Source organism: Sus scrofa, chromosome 8 (assembly GCF_000003025.6).
Source record: "Sus scrofa isolate TJ Tabasco breed Duroc chromosome 8, Sscrofa11.1, whole genome shotgun sequence".
Lineage (NCBI taxonomy): Eukaryota > Metazoa > Chordata > Mammalia > Artiodactyla > Suidae > Sus > Sus scrofa.
The window spans coordinates 127,643,751-127,665,151 of record NC_010450.4 but is presented as its reverse complement, the minus strand read 5'-3'; the positions used below and the strand labels follow the sequence as shown (position 1 = coordinate 127,665,151).

Sequence of the window (21,401 nt, the reverse complement as noted above, 5' to 3'; positions counted from 1 at the left end):
TTTCCATTATAATAATTAGGAAACAATTGCTATGCTAACATATTGAGTCTCCCACTATACAAAAATAATATTCTCTTACCTTTGCTTAGGTTTTCTTTAGTTTCTCTCAGAAATATTTTACAGTTTTTAGTGAACCAAACTTGTATACATACTCTTAATTTTGTCTTAGTTTTTTGTATGTTTTGGCACCATTATAAATTTTTAAATTTCAATTTCTCGTTGTTAAAAGCTTAGACATAGAAGTGTACTTGAATTATTATACAACTATATATAATGCAGCCTTACTAAATTCACTAATGGTTCTAATAGCATTTTTATAGATTCCTTAGTATTTTCTATATAGATAATCATGTTAACAGAAAAACAGAATTTTACTTCTTCCAATCTACATGCCTTTCTTCCTTCTTGCCTTCTGACACACAGGAGGACTTTCAGTACAGTTGTCCCAATAGATGTGGTGAGCATAGATATTTGCTTCCTCCCTGATCAAAGTGGGAAAGCATTCGGTCTTTCAGCATTAGTTATTATGAAGATTAAAAGCAGGGCATTTTTCAAATATTACCATTACTACGAAGAGTAAGTTCCCTTTTATTCTAATATGCCAAGAGTTTTTATTTTAAATGAGTAATAAATTTTGTAAAAATGCATTTCTGAAACCATTGTGATGTGCATGTGGTCTTCTTCATTTCTGCTCATGAGGATTACACTACTTTATAAATTCTTTGAGATATAAATCTCAAAAATGAAATTCACCATTTTGAATTGTATAATTAACTCAGTGGTTTTCAGTACATTTACAAAATTATGTACTTACACGACTACTGAATTACAGAGTATTTTCATCCAGCAAAGAAACTATGCAGCAATTAGCAGTAACTCCCTATTCCCTACCCAACCAGCTCCTAGTAAATAGTAATCTTTTTTATTTGATAGCTTATTTTGTACACTTCATGTAAGTGAAATCCTAAAATACATAGTATTTGTGTCTGCCTTCTTTTGTCTTAGCATAACACTGAATATTTGTCCATGATATAGCATTGCATTATTCATTTTTGTGGGTAAATAGTATTACATTGTATTTATTTATCCATGGGTCAGTTGATGGACATTTAATTTCACTGTTTAACTATTATGAATAATATCATGAACTTTCATGTGCAAATTTTTTTATGAATATATGCTTTCATTTATTCCTCTTGTGCATTTACTTAGAAGTAAAATTATTGAGTCATAGAGTAACCTAATGTTTATCTATAAGGAATTACTGTATTGTTTTGCAAAGTAGCTAGGCCGCTTTACTTTCCCACCAGCAATACATGAGAGTTCCATCTATATCATCTGCATGCTCAACACTTGCACTTACAGACTGCCCTTCTGTCTGATGGTCACTTAATACTTTCATCAGTTACTTCCGTCTTATAAAAAGTCAGTTGTGGCTGTCCAAAAATCAATTTTTTCCAGTTTTATAGTAATAGCTCATACAATTCCACAATATAAAAAATAATAATCCAATTTAAACATGGCTAGAAGACCTAAATAAACATCTCTTTAAAGTCTTCTACATCATGGCTCCACCATTCTTCAAAAGGACATTGCCTAGTCACAAAAAAGAAGGACAGTGTAGGCTATTGTCACCTTTGTTTATCTACATGTCAGCTGATGGACATATGAGTTCATTTCATTTTAGCTATTATGAATAATACTATGAACATTTATGGACACGTTTTTACATGAACATAGGTTTTCATTTATTCCTCTTGGGTGTATACTTAGGAGCGGAATTGTTTGGTCATAAGGTAACTTAATGTTAATAAGCAACTACCATATTGTTTTGCGAAGTGGCTACATCACTTAACTTTCCCACCAGCAATACGTGAAAGTTCCATCTCATACCATCTGCATGCTCAACACTTGAACTTACAGACTCCTTTTCTGCTGGGTCCCTTAATGTTTTCACTAGTTAATTTCACCTTATAAAAAATGAGTTGTGGCTGTCCAAAAATCAGTTTTGCCAGGTTTAGAGTAACCGCTCAGTCTAATGAAAGTCTATGTCAACAAATAAAAATGAATACAAATAAAGAATATGTTTTCTTAAATTCAAAGTTGAATGCTTTAAAATTTTGTGTATATACTAAGACAAGCTATATTCCTGTATTTGAAATTTAAGGAAGTGCTTCTATAAGAGACTGACCAAAGAAATTTACTTCCAGCTTATTAGGACCCCAAGAGCAAAACATACAGCATTTTGTACAAGGTATTCAAAAAACATACAGTTTTAGGAGTTCCTGTAGAGTTGGGAATGAATCCGACTAGGAACCATGAGGTTATGGGTTCTATCCCCGGCCTTGATCAGTGGTTTAAGGATCCAGCGTTGCCATAAGCTGTGGTGTAGGTCACAGATACAGCCCAGATCTAGCGTTCCTGTGGCTGTGGTGTAGACTGTAGCTCGATTAGACCCCTAGCCTGGGAACCTCCATATGCCTCAGGTGCGGCCCTGAAAAGCAAAATAAAAATAAATAAATAAGTATTAAAAAAAAGTTGAATGCTTTAGAAGACTTGATAAAAGCTGGTTACTGAAAGAATGCAGACCAATTAAGTACAGACAAGACACTATACAGGCTTAGAGGGGATTTCACGTTGATTGCAATTTAATTTACTTTGGAAGTTTCTAGGCATTTCTCTGCCATTTTTTAAAAAAGAAGGTGGAAATCAGTTGATATTTTGTGGGTATGGTTACAAAAGCAAAACAGTCAGACAAGCCATAGGAACCAAAATGGTCTACTCATTTGACTACTTATTTAAAAAAAAAAAAGCCTTGAGCCTATATAAAGATTGATAAGAGATTAAATATATGTTTCTAAGCTAAGGCAAATGTTCAAGAATTCATGTTTGTGGAGTTCCTGTCCTAGCACAGCAGAAACGAATCCAACTAGGAACCATGAGGTTGCAGTTTCGATCCCTGGCCTTACTCAGTGGGTTAACAATCCACCATTGCCATGAGCTGTGGTGTAGGTTGCAGACATGGCTTGGATCTGGTGTTGCTGTGGGTGTGGCCAGCAGCTGTAGCTCTGATTCGAACCCTAGCCTGGGAACCTCCACATGCCATGGGTGTGGCCTTAAAAGAACAGAAAAAAAAAAAAAAAGAGAGATTTCATGTTTGTACCTTTTTTATGATTTTCAATATTTGGTTAAAACTTTTAGTCAGTGAACTACATATAAAAGAATTAGCAAGCCACACCCTGAGGAAGTTTTAGTGGGCCAGACAGTGACATGATGCCTGTCACTTCTGCCCACATTTCAAAGGCCAGAACTCAGTCAAAAGCCTACACTTAGTGGTGGCAGTGGGCAGGCCCTGAAGAATAAAAACCATATGATCATCTCAGTAGACACAGAAAAAAGCTTTTGACAAAATTCAACACCTGTTTTTGATAAACACTCTCTAGAATGTTGTCATAGAGGCAATCTACCTCAGCATAATAAAATCCATATATGAAAAACACACAGCTAACATCATTCTCAATGGTAAAACACTGAAAGTATTTCCTCTAAGACCAGGAACAAGACACGAATGTCCACTCTTAGCAATTTTATTCAACAAAAGTTATGGAAGCCCTAGCCACAGCAATCAGTGAAGAAAAACTAAGTGACTGATTCCAAATTGGAAAATAACAAGAATCTACAGACATGTTACTATACCTAGAAAATCCCAGATACTACCGGAAAACTCATCAATCAATCTGGTAAAGCTGCAGGATACAAAATTAATACACAGATGTCTCTTGCATTCCAATACACCAATGATGAAAGATCAGAAAGAAAGGTTAAGGAAACAATCCCATTTACCATCACATCAAGGTTAATCAAGTACTTAGGAATGAACCCACCTAGAGAAGGCAAAGGGCTATGCTCTGAAAACTGTAACACACTGATGAAACAAACAGAATATGACACCAACACATGGAATGATATACCATACTCTTGGATTACAAGAATCAATTTTGTGAAAATGACTATACTATCCAAGGCAATCTACAGATTCAGTGCAATCCATATCAAAATACCAATAGCATTTTTCACAGAAAAACAAAAAAACTAACATGTTTATGAAAACACAGAAGATCCCATATAGCCAAAGAAATCTTGAGAAAGAAAAATGGAGTTGACAGAATCAGTTCCTCAAATTCAGACTATACTACAAAGCACAATCATCAACACAGTATGGTATGGACACAAAAATAGAATCATAGATCAGTAGAAGATGATAGAAAACCCAGAAATAAACCCACACACCTATGGTCAATTAATCCAGGGAAAGAAGGCCAGAATACACAATAAAGAAAAGACAGCCACTCAACAAGTGTTGCTGAGAAAACTGGACAGCTACATGTAAAAGAATGGTATTAGGACATTCTCTTATAAATTATGCACAAAAATAAACTTAAAATGGATTAAAGACCTATATTTAAGGCCAGATACCATAAAACTTTTGGAGGAAAATATAGGCAGAACACTCTGATACAAATCACAGCAGTTATCTTTTTAGATCCACCTCCATGATTAATAAAAATGAAAACCAAATAAACAAATGGGACACAATTAAACTTAAATACTTTTGTACATCAAAGGAAACAATAAAAAAAAAACTAAAAGACAACCCATGGAATGGGAGAAAATCTTTGCAAAGAAAGTAGCCAACATGGGATTAATCTTTGAAATATATAAACATCTCATACTACTCTACATTTTTTAAAAATCCAAAAATGGTTAGGTTAGAAGATCTAAAACAAAATTTCTCCAAAGAGACAAATGGCCAAAAACAAAAAAAAAAAAAAAGAAAAGATTCTCAAAAATCACTAATTACTAGAAAAATCCAAATCAAAACCACAATGAGGTACCACCTCACACCAGTCAGAATGGCCATCCTCAAAATGACTACAAACAATAAATTCTGGAAAGGCTGTGGAGAAATAGCAATCCTCCTACACTGTTAGTGGGAATTTAAATAGCTGAAACCACTATGGAGGACAGTATATAAGTTCTTTAAAAAAACTAAATATTGAACTACCATATGACCCAGCAGTCCCATTCCTGGTCATATGCTAGAGAAAATCCTAATTTGAAAAGATATGTCAACCCCAATGTTCAGTGCAGCATTATTTACAATAGCTGAGACATGGGAGCAACCTAAATGTTCATCAATAGAGGATTGGATAAAGAAGATATGGTACATATATATATACAAATCAACATTGCTCAGCCATAAAGAAAAATGAAATAATGCCATTTTCAGTAACATGGATGGACCTAGAGATTATCATACTAGGTCAGACAGTGAAAGACAAATATTTTAAGAGATCATTAATATTCAGAATTTACTAAAAATGATACAAAAGAACTTATTCACAGAACAGAAACAGACTCAAAAGATTTTGAAACTAAACTTTTCATTACCAAAGGGAAAACACTGGAGGTGGGGGAGGGATAAATTGGGAGTTTGAGATTGTATATAATAGTGTGTATATGCCAAAAATCCACAAGTAACAAGTACCTACTGTATAGCACAGGGAAATCTATTCAATACTCTGTGATAACCTATGTGGAAAGAATCCAAAGAATGGATTCACTTTTCTGTACACTTGAAACTAACACAACATTGTCAGTCAACTATACTTCAACAAAATTTATTTTTTTAAAAGCCTATACTCAACTATAAAGCTAGGAAATTTTGCCTACCTATATATCCAGCAGCAAGAAACCTTCAGTGTCATGAACAGATATCTGATATCAGTTAACAGGTTTATAAATAAAAGAATATTTTAACATCTTTTAAGTGAATACTACTAGTTTAATCATCTAGTAAAAACATTAATAGAAAATAAAGTGGACTAATTCTAAATTACATTCAGTTAACTTAAGGATAAAGTAACTATCTCTAAAAGCACCATAAGAGACATAGTATTTTTCTACTTACTGTTAACTCCAAAATGGTATAATCCTATCTAGCGATTCAAATAGACTCTGCTAGAGAATGGAATAACATTTTTTGGAGGGGGAGGAGGTTTTACTGAATCTGAGTTTAAAAAAAAAAACCACTATTTTAAAAAAAATATTCTATTCCTATTTACATGTTAGGAGGACAATTCACATACTTGTTTAATACAAAGAATCAGCTACCCATATAATGCAAATATCCACCAGAGGGGACATAATTAGAATTATTCTTTGCCTAGGGAGGAATCATCTGTTTCCATTTATGGTCACCAAATGGGCTAACATTCATTCATAATCTAAGCTAGGAAATTTTTGTCATGCTGAAAATCCATAATGATTAGATTTCTTAACTCATATTCTGCTAATCTAAAGCTATTTTTCTATTATTTCTCTACCAGCAATGGGTCAGGGAGACATCCCTCACAGAACAAAGGGCATCCTATCTCTATTAATTTTATGGAGCCCTATGTAAGTCATTTCTAGGAAAGAAAGCACTTGATTTCCTTGATTGTGTGTCTCCAATGTTCAGTACCATGGAACTGAGTATAAATAACTATCATATTGGTTTTGCTGTCAAACTTGTATATATATTCTTGGACTCTTTAAGATATGTAGAGCTGTAAACGTAACAAGACGAGCATTTGTAATCAGGCAAAATTAGGATACTGTAGTTATATATTAAAGAATGTATGGAACAAATGTCTGTGACACCATCCTTTCCCCTGTGAACACAGCAGTCAGTATCCGACAGCTTATTAAAAAGAAAACCAAGAAATCAACCCCAGTAGCATGGAGTGGATTAATTTGATATTTAAAAGTATTATGGAAGGATACTAATCCAATTATATGGAATAAAGTTTAAAAGAGAAAAATGACTGCTAGGCTTCCCACAATTCATGGAAGATAAGAAAAACTCTTTAAAGGGTATTTCTCTTTGTAATGATTAGTTAGTGGGGAAAAAAAGGAAAAACTTAAGCCTGAAATGATTATATGAAAGCATGAGGTTTCTACTGTCTTCTGGCTTTGTAAAAGAATCTTGAACAGTTAGGAAAATTATGACACTTTAGTAATGTTTTCTTATTTTAAGCAGTGCTCCATGATTTCCTTCTCTTAAATTTGCTTCTCATTTATACTCATAATTCTCCTGATATAACATTTGTTGTTTTCATTATGCATGGTGCTGTAAAAGTATTTTCCTTTCTAGTGGTGTCACTTTAAAATCACTATCACAAAAAAGGAAAATTTTATGGGGCATTGTCTTTTATTCTAGTTTGTAAAATGTCCCCTGACATGTGTCAAATTTTTATTATAATGAAGAGAAAATGAGGCCAGATAGGCAGTTCTGCCATTATATCTTTAAACTGGGTTTAGAGTATTTCATCAGTAGTGATAAACATTCAACCCCTGCTTAGAGACCTGTGAGGTAAGGAATGTAGAGGAAGCATCATTTTCAAATTGGTGAATTATTAGAAATCACCCAGAAAGAGTAATTCAAATGGGAGAAATATCAGATGCATAATATTTCCCAGCAAAGTTTCAACCTCAATTAAATCAGAATATAGTACTCCACCATGTGTAGAAATGAGGAAATCAACTTAGATACATTTCTATATATGCCCAAAATATATTTCCTGATTTTTTTGTACTATTCTTCAATTGCACTGTTAAGAACATCCCGAGACAAAATTATGATGTAGGTGTCAGGTAATTGATACTAAATGGAAAAAGCTGTTCTGTGACATAAGGATCTAAATTAGAAGATGTAGGTAACAATAAGTTACACTCATGAAATCCTATGTAAGGATTTGTTTGGCCGAAATGCCTGCTTTGGCATTAGACTCCGAATGCTGCTTTTAGGTTTACACACATAGTTCATCAACCCGTCCTTAATATGTGAAGTGAATCTAACTGTGTGGAAAAATGGGCCTGCTACTTACAGTATGACCTTTGGCAAATTGCTTTCACCTCTTTAGTACCTCTAATAATCCCCATAAAAATCCCTACTACCATCCCTGATGTATGTCTAGAAGTCATTTAGGAAACATACATTTATCATGTCTATACTCCTATCTTGGATACTACTATGCTTGTTCATTTGCTATCAAAATTGGCCGAGAAAGTGAGTACCATGAAGCACTTGCATGTAAAACTTGGTTGACAATGATGTGCCATAGTAGGACCCCTGTGTAACAGCAGCCCTACCATCTCATGATGGCCAAGATCAATTATAATTACTAAGATAGTTACTTCTCTCCTTGCCCAATAGCCCCTTGACACGAGGAACCCAAATGGAGAAAACAGCAGACCTCACTAATAGTGTAATCACAACCTCGCTGCTACCCCTGCCAGAAATACTGTGGGAATCAGGTTTCTAACCCTGCAGAGATCAGAGCTATGGGAATGGGTAGTACAAGTTCCAAGTCAGTAGTAACCGGGAGTGATAGCAAGTGAACTCCTTGTACTTCTCCACCTTGGTTCCCTGGTTTATGTACTCTCCTTCCTGGGGGAAATTTGCCAGACAGAAGACCTAAGGTGAATAATGCAACATGGAGGATGGTTCTCCATCCCTGTGGAGTCTTGCTACTGAGCTGCCACTACAGATGAGCTTTCAGCAAGGTGTTCCTATACTAGATAAGACCATAATCATCATACCTACTCTTGTACCTCCTTTGCTGTCAACTGGATTGACATGACGTTAAATGAGATTTTATGTCAGTAGATCAAACAACCAAAAAGTTCTCAGATACCAGCCAACAACAAGGCCCTGAAGACAAAGAAATTTGGTGCGACAGTAGGTACAGCAGTTTTGATTCATGCAGTCTCCATTCCTGTCACAATGGCTTAATTCATGTGCCCATCATGTCAACATTTGGATGTCTGATGACAAAGCCTGGCTGAGGGCAATTTGTGGACTTTTTATTTTATAATTTTTACTGAATGTCTCTTTAATGAGGGATATTTTCTGTTAGTCTTTATGTAATTATAAGGCCTTCATACCTTGTACACAATACTAAATATACATCCATATCTTTCTATTATAGACATTGGTCTTTCAGTACTTCTCCTCCCAGGCTTCTGACTACCAGCAAAGTGGTTTTTCCACTGTCCATGTGTCTGTATATATTGTACCCTAGGGCCATTTTTCTTAACACCTGAAATGAATGACCAAATGCAGTGCATGAAGTTCTGCTCATTTTCTGTTTCCACCATAACTCAAGGCCACTCATGGGTTAAGTTCAACTGCATCTGTTTGACTGCAGCTTGAACTTATGTATGGAGAAAAGTTATAGTTCATAGTATAGGTAGTAGCTAAGAGATAAGTCATCCCTACAGATCCACCAAAGCTTAACAATAGGGGTTACCTACCCATGTGTATTGTTTTTACTCTTTGGGCTCACCAAGTTCAGTACTGGACAGAGAGCTCCTATTTCACAATGGGCTATTGTCCAGACCAGCCCAACCTTATGACTAGGTAGATTTGAGAGAGCCCATTCATGATGGACAACTGTAGCAGCATGGTCTCTTAACCCAGAAATACACCAAGACAGCATGACCTCTTTGTACCCAGGTTCTATGGGCATCTTCCCATTGGAGCCTTTCAAAAATCTCAGAGCATCTTTTGCCGTGACTGATGGCCTGTATCAGTCCTTGTGCTCTTTTTGACCCCCAGCTGTACTCAATTCTGGTAAACCCTTGCATCATGCAGTATTTTAGAGCAATTTTTCTAGTAGTGGAATATACTCCCTCAAAATCCGGAAGAGGTCCTCCCAGTATTGTGCTTCCTTCTTCATGGTGGGAAGGGCATGAAAAAAAAAAAATCTGTTTTTCACTTCAGATGGAATATTCTGACAGGCTAACATCTGGACCCCTAAATATTTTAAGGAGGCAGTGAGTCCCTGAAGCTCCACAGACCTTCATTCCCAGTGTTAAGAGCACATATATTTTACCAAGACCTCCAATGAGTTAGTCACCTGTATGTGAGCAGTGCATCCTTGCTCATCTAGACTAACGTTATCTATGCTATGTGATGTGCTGCAGGATCTGCTTGTACTGTATTAGGCTTCAGGACAAAGGAGTCAATTTAGTCCCAGGAAAAAACTGAATATATCTGTATTGAATTCCATGTGAATTTGTACTATTTCTGATCCTTTATTTTCTCTGTAAGCAGTGGAAAATAATCCATTTGTCAAATAAGTGGCAACATACCATAACCAGAGGTTTGTTAATATGCTGGCATTGCAGCTGTAATTAAGACTAGTGGATTGTAATTAAGGCTACAGTTAGTTGAGCTTGAGGTAGTCTACTGACTCCAGTACCAACACTTTGCAAAGGGTTAGGTGGTTAAATTTAATGGGAAAATTATGAGGAAACAACACTCTTGCATTCCTTACATACTTTAAAGTGGCACTAACTTCCAAACTTTTCAGCATGTGATATTGCTTTTGTTTTACTATAACCCCTGAGAGATAGGGCAGTTTTAGAAGCATCTCCTTCATTTTTCTCATTATGATTCTCCTTGACCCAGAGGCCAAGAACTTAATGTAAGGTTTTATTAAGTACCATTCATGTTTATTCTAATCTCACATTCAGGGATCAAGGAAATCATCCGCATCCAGATATACAGACCCAGATAGATTTAATTATCTGGCTCTTATATGGGCACAACCAAAGAGGAAGCCATGAGAATGCTTTGAGTTTCTAAGAGTCAGCATCAACCTGAAATCTTTTTTTCCACCAACCCTCACAAGGCCTTTCACCAGTATACAGCGACCAAAGCAAATGACAATAGTTTCTGTGGAGAAGGACTGGAATAGTCACTACCGTTATACAAACAGTGGTATTGCAGGTCCCAGCCCATTTAAAAGTCAATGGATTCTAACCAGCTCAGGTCTAGAAAATGCAAAGGATATTGTGATTTTTACTTAGTTAAACCTCCTTTAAACCTCCTGATTTTTCACCCTTGGTTTTTTTTTTTTTTGGTTTTTTTTTTTTTTTTTTTTTTTGAGGGTGAAAATTTGAACACTGAACACTCCTCATTTTGCCTTTTGCCTTTTTTATTTTTACTTATTTATTTTTTTTGGGGGGGGCATGCCCACAGCATATGAAAGTTCCTGGGCTAGGGGTAGAATTGGAACTGCAGCTGTTGTCCTATGCCACAGGCACATGGGATCCAAGCCGCATCTGTGATCTACACCACAGCTCACTTCAATGCTGCATCCTTATCCCACGGAGCAAGGCCAGGGATCAAACCCACATCCTCATGGATGCTAGTCAGCTTCATTACCACTGAGCCATGACCGGAACTCATGAACACTATTTATTTTGACTGCTCAAGTATCTTTGCTATTGTTCTGACTAACATTCTATTAGGTTGCTAATACACAGCATCTTCTTTACTTCTGTATGGAGATTACATTTTATATAACTCCTATATAAGTTTTCTTTTCTACAGGGACTCTATTAGAAACTTTGTAGTTAGGATGTTGACAAAACTTCTCTCTTCCATCTTATAGATATTTATAAAAATGACCTACTTCCAGCTGCTGTGTTCTCACGCATCTAGTCTCAGGCTTGGCATTGACCTTATACTGTTATTTTCCTTAGTCTATCATGATAGTCAATACTTCTTCCCTTCTACAGTCAGCCTTCTATGGTCTATGGACACAGTAGTTTGCTGTCTATATCATAGATACAATGTTTCTCTTGTTTTTATTATCTTTGAAGGAAGGAAACTTCTAGGCATTTAAACTGTAAAGGTGTAAAGATAGCTCCATTTGCCTCTGCATTATATCAAAATTCCTTTGTAGATAATATTTTCACAGAACTTCATTTTGCCTCTTCATTATATCAAAATTCCTTTGTAGATAATATTTTCACAGAACTTCTAAATGACCATCTAGTTATGTTTTATAAGTTGATTTTAACTAAATGCTTATAAAGATGCCAAGTAAATTACTATCTCCTAAAAAAATTCCACAATCTGCAAACCAATCATTTTCCTCAACTATGTTCAACTACAACTGTAGCTACAAGTCCTGTCCAAATGCTTCTTATGACTTAGTATACCTACCCTATATATGTATACACATAGATACACACATTTTAGGAGACGCTTGATATGGATCTTAGTAAGACAATTCAATTAGTCCTATTAGGAATTACAATGTATTTGATCCTAAAAAAGAAATTTATAAGTTATTTAACCTGAGTATTTAACATTGCAAGATTCTAAGAAAGTGGATATAAAACCATGTAACCAATCAAACAGACTTTTTGTTTGATCTAATTCTTCACAGGTATTCAGTGGGAAAATGAATAAACACATTTTCTTACTTAAAATGGAATAACAAATTAGAAACTCCTCTCTCAAAGATGTTTCAACACAGATGGTAAGGCAGTTACCAATATTGCTCCACTAATTTTCAGAGAATCTGCATTTATTTGCAATGCTTTTAATAAAAGCAAAGTGAAATTGGCAGTGGTAATCTTTCTAGACCTCATGTATTATTGCTGCATACTTCCTTTAAAAACTTGATTAATTACCTATCCCTCCTTAAAATTTCAAATTCTTCCTCTGCACTGGTTTCTTTACTTTTCTTGCACTTTATTAAGCTCTTTCTACCGCCTTGAACACCACCAAACTCTGTTCTTTATTTTCACAGCCAATCTAGAGATAGTTACATGCAGCTTTTATTTCCTTCCATTTATTCACTGCTCAACCCCTTTCGGTGTGGTTTTCATACCAGTGCCGAGACTAAAGCTCCATTCTGACCTCTTTGTTGTTTGCCCACCTCAATATTGTAGTGTATCCTCAAATTTATTGAGCTCAGAAAGTACCTTCCCCAAAACAAACCCCAAACAAGATATTATTTTTCCATTTTTTCACTTTTTTAACATGAGAGCATTAAAATTTATTCTCCCAGAGTTGTTTCAACTATTAGATACACCATTGATTTATCATTTAATCCTTCTTCCAACCCCATGAGTAACACGATGCTTCCTTATCATAAATAATGTCAAAAATCCTATCAGTTTCCTATCACTTTTGTAACAAGTTACTACAGCGCAGTATACATTTCTTACCTTGTAGCTTGAAGGCTGGAAGTATGAAACTGTTCTCACTAGATGAAAAACAAGTGTTGGCATGACCACGTACCTTTCTGGACACTCTAAGGGAGACTCGGTTTCTCGAGATTACCCAAATTACTCAGCTGCTCAGGCACACACGTTCCATCTTCAAAGCAGCAACGGCCAGCAGAACCTTGCTCCGAGCATCTCACTCGGACTCTAACTCCCTAGCTTCCTCTCCCACATTTAAAGAACCCTATGATCTTATTGGGCTCACCTGTATAATTCAGGCTACTCTATTTTCAGTTGATTAGCAATCTTAACTCCCATCTGCTGCTTTAAATGCCTTTACCATGTAAAGTAACATAACCATAGCTTCTGGGGATTAGGATATAGGGGAGGTGGTCCTACTTTTCTCCCTACCACAATCTGAAATAAACATTAACATATGTACATTTTTTCTGCAGTAGAGCAAGTACAGTATTTATGTAAGTTATACTTACAGAAGTAGAATTGTCAGGTTGAAGTTTGTAAACATTTTTGTCAATAACTATTGCCAAAATAGTCCAACATTTTCTGATGAATATTCTAATAGTAGAGTCTGTAAGCAACTGTTCTCCAAATATACACTAATGCTCTGCCCAGATTACCTTTACTGGTTATACCTTCCAATCTTGGGGAGAGTCCACAACCAATAATTGACAAAAGTTCTCTCAGTAGAACTAACTCTGTTGCAGTTAGTGTCCTCAGCTAACTAGAGTGGAGCTGAAGCTGTCTCCAGGTGACTGCATCCTCTTAGCTTCCTTCTGAGGAAGCCCTATTCTGTTTTCCTTCATTCCTCATCTTCTGAGAGTACTCTCTCGAGAAATCACTAGCACAGAAATTCCAGGATCTCAAGTTCTGCTTTCAGTGAAGACCGCTAAAATATTTATCAATGCTGAAAATCATCAAGTTTTTAATTGGTGCAGATATGATTGGTGAAATGTTCGTTTATGGTTGAGACTCTTTAAATGTCTCTGGCCATCTGTGTCTGTCCTTCAGCAAATTGCTTAGCTCCTTTGATAAATTTATTCTGACTTTTCTTATTAAGAAGATATTTATGTTAAAATATAGAATATATTTGTTAGTAATGAGTTTCAAGAATAGTACCTTTCTCATTTATCTTTTATTTCATTTATTAACATTTTTGTGATTTGGGGGTGATTTCCTTTGACAAAAGTACTTAAAAGTAAAAATAAGAGTTCAATGTATTATTGTAGGGAATAATCATCACATTATCTCATTGTTACATATTTTGGTAATTTATTAGTTCTAATCAGTTTTCTTCCCCCCCCCCCGGATTTCTAAAAATATATAACATCATATCATGGATGAATAGAGATATTTTTTTATCTTTGCTATCTGAATGCTTTTTTTATTTTTGTGTAAATGGCCTGGCTGGAACTTCTTGTACAATGATGAGTATAAATGACTAGAATTGACATTCTTAATTTGATGACTTTAGAGTGAAAGAACTCAGTGTTTGTAAATTAAATATGATTATTAGTTACAGACTGTTTATGCCCTTCATCCAGGTTGAGAAAATTCCGTTTTTTTCATTGTTTTGCTTTGTTTTTATCATGAAAGGTTGTTAGATTTTGTCACACTTTTTCTGTCTATTGAGTTGATCATATGATTTTGTCTTTTAAGTGTATAGATATGGTATATCATATTAATTTATTTTGAATGTTAATCCAACTTTCTATTTCAGAGATATATCCCACTTGGTCATGCTATAGTATATTTTTTGTATGTTGCACGGTTTGGTTTGCTAGTATTTTGTTGTTATGATTTGAGATGAAATAATGGTTTAAATAGTAAAAATCATTAAACACTTTACATGAATATGCACCATAGTGTAATAATCCAAAGCCTGAAACTATTATTGGATTAAAATATTCTTTAAATTATGAAAGAACAGAGATCCTTTTTCCTGTTAATTTCTTAACTAGAAATTAAACAAATCACCCCCATTTTTACTTAGTTTTCTAGAATCAAATGATATACTACCTTATAGTCACTCTCCTTTAAGGCTTAAACAAAGGGGAAAGGTTGATCTTACATCTTTCAAGGAGAGAATTGGTACATACATATGCAGGTGGAAACGTTCAAACTGATTCCACCCTTCAGTAACAAGCGATTTAATATCTTTGACACCTAGTGTTTCCACCTGAAGTTTATTTAATATTGGAAAATAAGTTCAAAGCAGGCAAAAATGATTTTATAATTTCACACCATTGACAAGACCAAAATTATTATTAAATTTTGCTTAATAATAAGAAACAGAAATGTAAACTAAACCATATTAGCTTACTGTAGAATTACTTTTCCCTGGATTTAGAAAATCACTGAAGAGACTGTTATAATCTCATATTTATTGATTTCTTACTATATGACTATCTAGGTGTTAGGAACTGAGAAAAATAGTAAGAAAAAATGAAACTTTGTCATTGAGTACCTATATAAATGCTAAGTGATTTTGCCTCATTTATGTACCATAGTTTTCACTGTTACTCTTTTCATGGTAAATTAGCCTATTATTTTGCCTGCCACTCTGAAAGTGATCACCCTGTTTTCAGAAATCAGCAGTGGTTCTCTTGCATTGTGGTTATCCCTTTTAGCTTGCGATGCAGAAGTTAAGTAGGGTTCTGAAATAAACTCATATTGCATAAAAAGTTCCAGTACTTAAATTGTGAGATCATGTTTGATGTCACTGTTCTCCAAAACATCGAGGCTTATTTTGACATAAGAAATAAAGGTTGTTGGCAGAATGGAGAGTCAGGAGTCCAGAGAATTGGGTTCTAGGTTCAATTCTGCCTCAAAACAGTGATGAAATAAAATTCATGTTTCAAAACAAGATAGAAATTTATTTATTTATTTATTTATTTACTTATTTATCTTGCTTTTTAGGGCTGTACCTGCAGCATATGAAAGTTCTCAGACTAGGGCTTAAATCAGAGTTGCAGCTGCTTATCTATGCCACAGCTACAGCAACACCTAATCTGAGCAACATCTGCAAACTATACCACAGTTCAGGACAACCTATACCACAGCTCAATCCTTAACCCACTGAGCAAGGCCAGGGATTGAACCCACATCCTCATGGATACTAATCGGGTTTGTTACTGCTGAGCCACAATGGGAAATCCCAAGATACAAAAAATTAAAAAACAACTCTTCTGTGTCATTTTGGGTCTCCTTTCTCCCGTCTAGTGTGAATTATGCATCTGCATTATGCATTAATCAGATCTCTCCAATGGCAGAAATACTCACTCAACAATAAAGATCAATTTCTCTCTTTTGACACCAGTCATATAACTCCTTAGAAGATAATATTCCTTTCTCAACCTTGTAAGGAGTCAAAATTATCCAACGCTCACCTTGTACATGCAGACGTCTTTGGTGAACTTACGGTACAATGACAAATACATCGTTTCCTTTAATGGTTGTGATTGGTGCAGAAAAGAGTAGGTCAGAGGCCCCGGGGAGACAATGGGCCAAACCTAACAGAAGTTCTTAGCTTAAATACTTACTTATGACCTTATTAATGTCACTAGTGATTTTTCTCATATTGTGCCTATTTTACAAGACTACTGTTTCTTGAATTACCAAATGTGGGACAGACTCTGGTAAAAATAACGATGACCAAATGATTGGTCAAAGATACAGTTTTATAAGATCAATGACTGTAATAATAAAACTCTAGATATGAGAAGAAGCAACAAGAGAGAACCAGCTTCTGTACCATAACAGACTAGTAAAACAGGCAGTCCAGAGGCTTTTGGCTACCATTAATAGAGCCTCATTCGGCAGTAGCATTTTGAGAGACCTATCAACCAAATCCTCGCTTAACCTGTAAATAAGCATTTCTAGCATGTGGTACAATATGGTCAGTAAATGCCTTCCAATACTTGGTAGAAGTGAGGCCAAAAAATAGGAGGAATTGAAAAATAAAGAACATTGCTCACCATCCAGTTTTACGAGAATCAAGTCATTGGCCACTGCAGTCGCTGACCTACAGTAATCCTGAAGGGAACTCAGATGAAGATCAGAATGAGGCATTTTCTGCTGTAGAAAACTGGGAGAACTGGCCATCAGATAGTAAAGTATTTTCAAGCGAAAATTTTATAAACCAAGTTTCTTGCATCTTTCCATACTTAGAAAAACATGAAAACCATTACCTCACATATCTGCTCTCCACAAATAGCAGTAACCTTCTACCAAGACATGTACATACCACTTTGCCAAAGTCACAAATCCCCCTTTTCCTTTTCAGAACACTCCTCAGAGCTTTCCTGAAAGACTGCGCCCCAGGTTAAAGACCTCAGGTCAGCTCAAATAAAATGTTGCAGATTTTTCTTAGGTTGACCATTGATTCATTTTTGGTTTTATATCAACACCAGTCATGGGCTCTCAGACAAGTTGAGCCATTTGTGGCACATACTTCCTTCACCCACATAGAAAGAGCTCGAAACTATAGTAGTGCTCCTTGAACTTTAATTTGCCTTCGAATCACCAAGGGAATCTTTTAAAATTCAGATTTTTATTAAATAAGTCTGAGATGGGCTCTAGACTTTGCCTTTCTAACAACTTTCCAGGTGATGCCAGAGTTGCAGGTTTGACAATCCTGCTTTGTGGAATAAAGGGCTAGATGATTTTGAAATTTCTATCCAACATTTTAATTTACATATGGTTTTAAGATGCTTTGAGGATGTCTTTAATCATATTGTTAGTTGAAACAATCGCTAACTAAACTGTTCAATTTCTTTTCATAAACAAAGGCAATCTTAATAAAACAGTTGTTGCAAGACATGTTTTTATAATATTTCCTTGGCCTCTTTGCTGAAAACTCCATCTTGTCCTTCTTTACTTTATCCCACCTTCCTGCTTGAAAAACAGTCACAGTGCTGGTAAATGACTTAAGCTTAAGAACAAAGACCTAAAGGCATGGGTTATTCGCAGGGTCAGCTGAATGAGGACATAATACATTGGTCTAGGCACGGTGGACCTGTGCAGATTGGCATGCCATTTGCACTAGCATGATATGTCCTCTAAAGAATAAGAGAAAGAGGAACCTCATGACCTTTATGAGTGGTCATTAGCAGAATATGCATTAGCAAAGAGAACCAAGGTGCAAACCTAGGCACACAGGGTTGCTGCAAATAGGCATGCCATTTGCAGAAGCACAGTGAGGATTCTCTGAAATGCTATGCATAGATAGCTAACGCAAATGCTAATGATTTTAAATGCCTATAGTTTAGAGTAAAAGTTTAACCATCTACCAGCTAAGTGACTTTTAAAATAATAAAAGAACTTATAAAATAATAAAAAAAAACACCTATATCCTGCACCTACAACCCCCTTTTCACTTGACGTAATCCTCAAGAGCACAATAAAATCAGTGTGGCTTCTGGAGGCAGGGCTCTTGGTCCCTGAGACCTTGAATCCCCTGGTTCCCACCTTTACTTAAGATAAATGTCTCTGTGTCTTGTTTTATGTTAACTTTTTTTCCTTAAGTTCCATAACACTCGTTCTTCAGCCCCATCCCCATCCTGCTGAGCTGGTCTCGGCAAAGAGTTACTAAAATTCTTGCCCTTTCATATTTTAGGGAATTTATAACTCTAAATGAATTTATCATATCTACTGTATCTAGCAGTTGAAGATTTTGTCACTGAGGTGTCCTATGAAGCAAATATTAGATATACTGGCCCAATTATACCTCATGAATTTATTCTAAAAATCAAAGGCACATTAATATAAAACTACTGGTCCGCCAAAAAGACCTGTTGACTCTCTTTATAGGAATTTCTAATTCATGTTTATTGATGCATCACTTGAAATAACAGGATAGCATAATTAGTGACAGCTTTTACGGCTGAGCTGACAACGTGTGTGAGAATTACATGGCATGCAAGTTCAGAAATGACCTAGTTCACTTGTAAACCCACTGTTAATATGCAGAGTTGTGAGGAGTCTACAAAATGATCTGTAATCTATCATGTATTCTTTGGAGTGTTGATTCAGGGGTACCACAATTAGAGACAAAGTGTTCTTGCAAAATCATCATAAGAATTTGCTTATAGCCTCGTCTTTCTGATGATGTGATAATGTGAACAAAGCAGACTCATTTCTCTCTATAACTGAACGATGATCCAAACATATGATTCTAGATTCTAAGTAACTTCATTTCATGTGAGATTACCTAGAAGAAATTTTACTCCTCATGGATATGGAGTTCTGAAAATATTCCACACAATTTCATTTCTCTAATCCATCCAAGAATACCACTGAAACTGCAGAAAAATATCAGTAAAGGAAGTGTGTGTGTGCCCTTTCTCAAAAAGGGCATTTTTAAGGATGCTTTTATCCTTTTTTTTTTTTTTCAATAAAGGATACAGATAATGGAGGGCAAGATTCCACACGGCACCAGAGATTTCTACCTGCAAGTGTACATGTTTCATGGAATCACCACCCCTTAAATGTTGTGAATGTAATTGTTAGATTTTATTATCAAGAGATTCTGCAGATGAATTTAAGATCCATGATTACTTAACTCAGAATCTGTTAAGAGGGAGATTATTTTGGGTGGATCTGGCCTAATCAGGTGAGCCCTAACAAAAAGGTCAGAAAGATTTTAAGTAAAAGAGATTCTCCTGCTGGCACTGAAGAAGTATATAACTATGTTGTGTGCTGCCCAAGGTGAGTTCATGAGGCCATGACTTTAGGACGGTTTCTAGGAGCTAAAAGAATTCCCTCATGGACAAAACAACACTTGGTCATCAGTCCTATATCCAGGAGGCACTGAATTTTGTCAACAACCAGTGATTTTGAAAGAGGATCCCACACTTCAGATTAGATTACAGGTCCAGCCAACATCTTGATTCTAGCCTTTTGCAATTCTGAGCAGAAGACTCAGATAAACCATCTCAAGATCCCTGCCCCACAGAAACAAGGAGATGATAAGTATTACTTCATTATCTTTTCATTATTTTAATGTGCTAAATTTGTAAATGTTTTTGAAACAATACATCCAATCATGAGGAACAAAAGAGATGGGAGAGGAAATAATTTTGGATGAGAGATGTCAACAAGTTTTTGGAAGACTAAAATAATCCAAATGATTGTAACTAAGTACAAAAGAAAATGAATTCTGTGTACCAACAGAAGAAGGTAAAGATTAAAAAAATCAAGAGCTTATTTATTCCACAGAGAACCGGAAAGAAAGGCAAAGGATGTGAAGGTGTAGATACCTACTCTCCTCACCATCCCTACAGTTGAGCAGAGCTTTAGTTTCTGGAGAAATTTAACCAGAGCATCTTACTTGGACTACTGTGCACAGTCGAGAGATAAGTATCTAGACTGAAAACTAGGTTGGTGGAACCGCCTTCCTTCTAGCACAAAGGTGTAACCCAAAGCCAGGAAACTGGAGGGCTATTTTTTATGAAAACTCCTCAGTCCACAGAAAGGACCTTGACAGACTAGCATTTGAGGGTTATCCAAAGAAAAGGCTATTTTCCTATTTCTCAGTCAACATAGCCATCTATTAATAATTCCTACCCATGTCCTCAGAGCTTTTGACAATCTTTTCAGTGTTTTATTCTTAATTATTCATGTGAGGCCAAGAATAGCCAGACATTGAAGAAAACTCAAGGGAAATAGAACCCCCAAATAAAATAGGAAAAAAATACAACCTAAAAGTGACACTGGATATAAAACACTGCAATGCCTTTAATATTATGAAAAAGAGATATTTTAAAACTAGAATTCTATATCCATTCCAAACTGAAATTAATTGTAAGGGCAGAGCATTTTCTGACATTCAAGTTTTCAGACTATGCCTCTAAAACACCCTTTTCTAACTTCCTAGAGAATAAAGGTAGAACATAATGAAGAAAATAAAATTTTGCAGTAGGAATATAACAGAGCTACTGAAGATTCAGGGAAAACTATGACATACACATTGAAAATTAGAGAATAGAAATGAAGAAAAATTGTGAAAGAAATGAAACGTAAGCAAAACAAATTACTTGGCTCAACAAGGTTCAGTATTTATAACATCAAGCAATATGATGGCAATTTTTTGTGTCAACTTGACTGGGCTAAGAGATACCCAAATAGTGGTAAAATGTTATTTCTCGGTATCTTTGAGTATGTTTCCAGGAGAGGTTAACATTTGAATCAGAAGCCTGAGTAAAGAAGGTGGCCCTTGGAAAAATGGGTGGACATCATCCCATCTGCCTGAGGGCCTGAACAGAACAGAAGAGTGGGGGAGGGGAAATATGCTCTCTGCTTGAACTGGGACA

General features: G+C 35.6%; 1 long non-coding RNA gene across 2 annotated transcripts in view; it reads right to left on the bottom strand.

Moving 5' to 3' along the window:
- The window catches only part of LOC110261993, a 115,699-nt gene extending 102,418 nt beyond the window's left edge, over positions 1-13,281 (bottom strand). Inside the window, exon 1 of one of the 2 annotated variants that reach the window (XR_002346473.1) lies at positions 13,075-13,281. This is a non-coding gene — a long non-coding RNA (uncharacterized LOC110261993). The remainder of the gene's footprint in view (positions 1-13,074) is intronic. The other variant, XR_002346474.1, reaches the window with a different exon arrangement.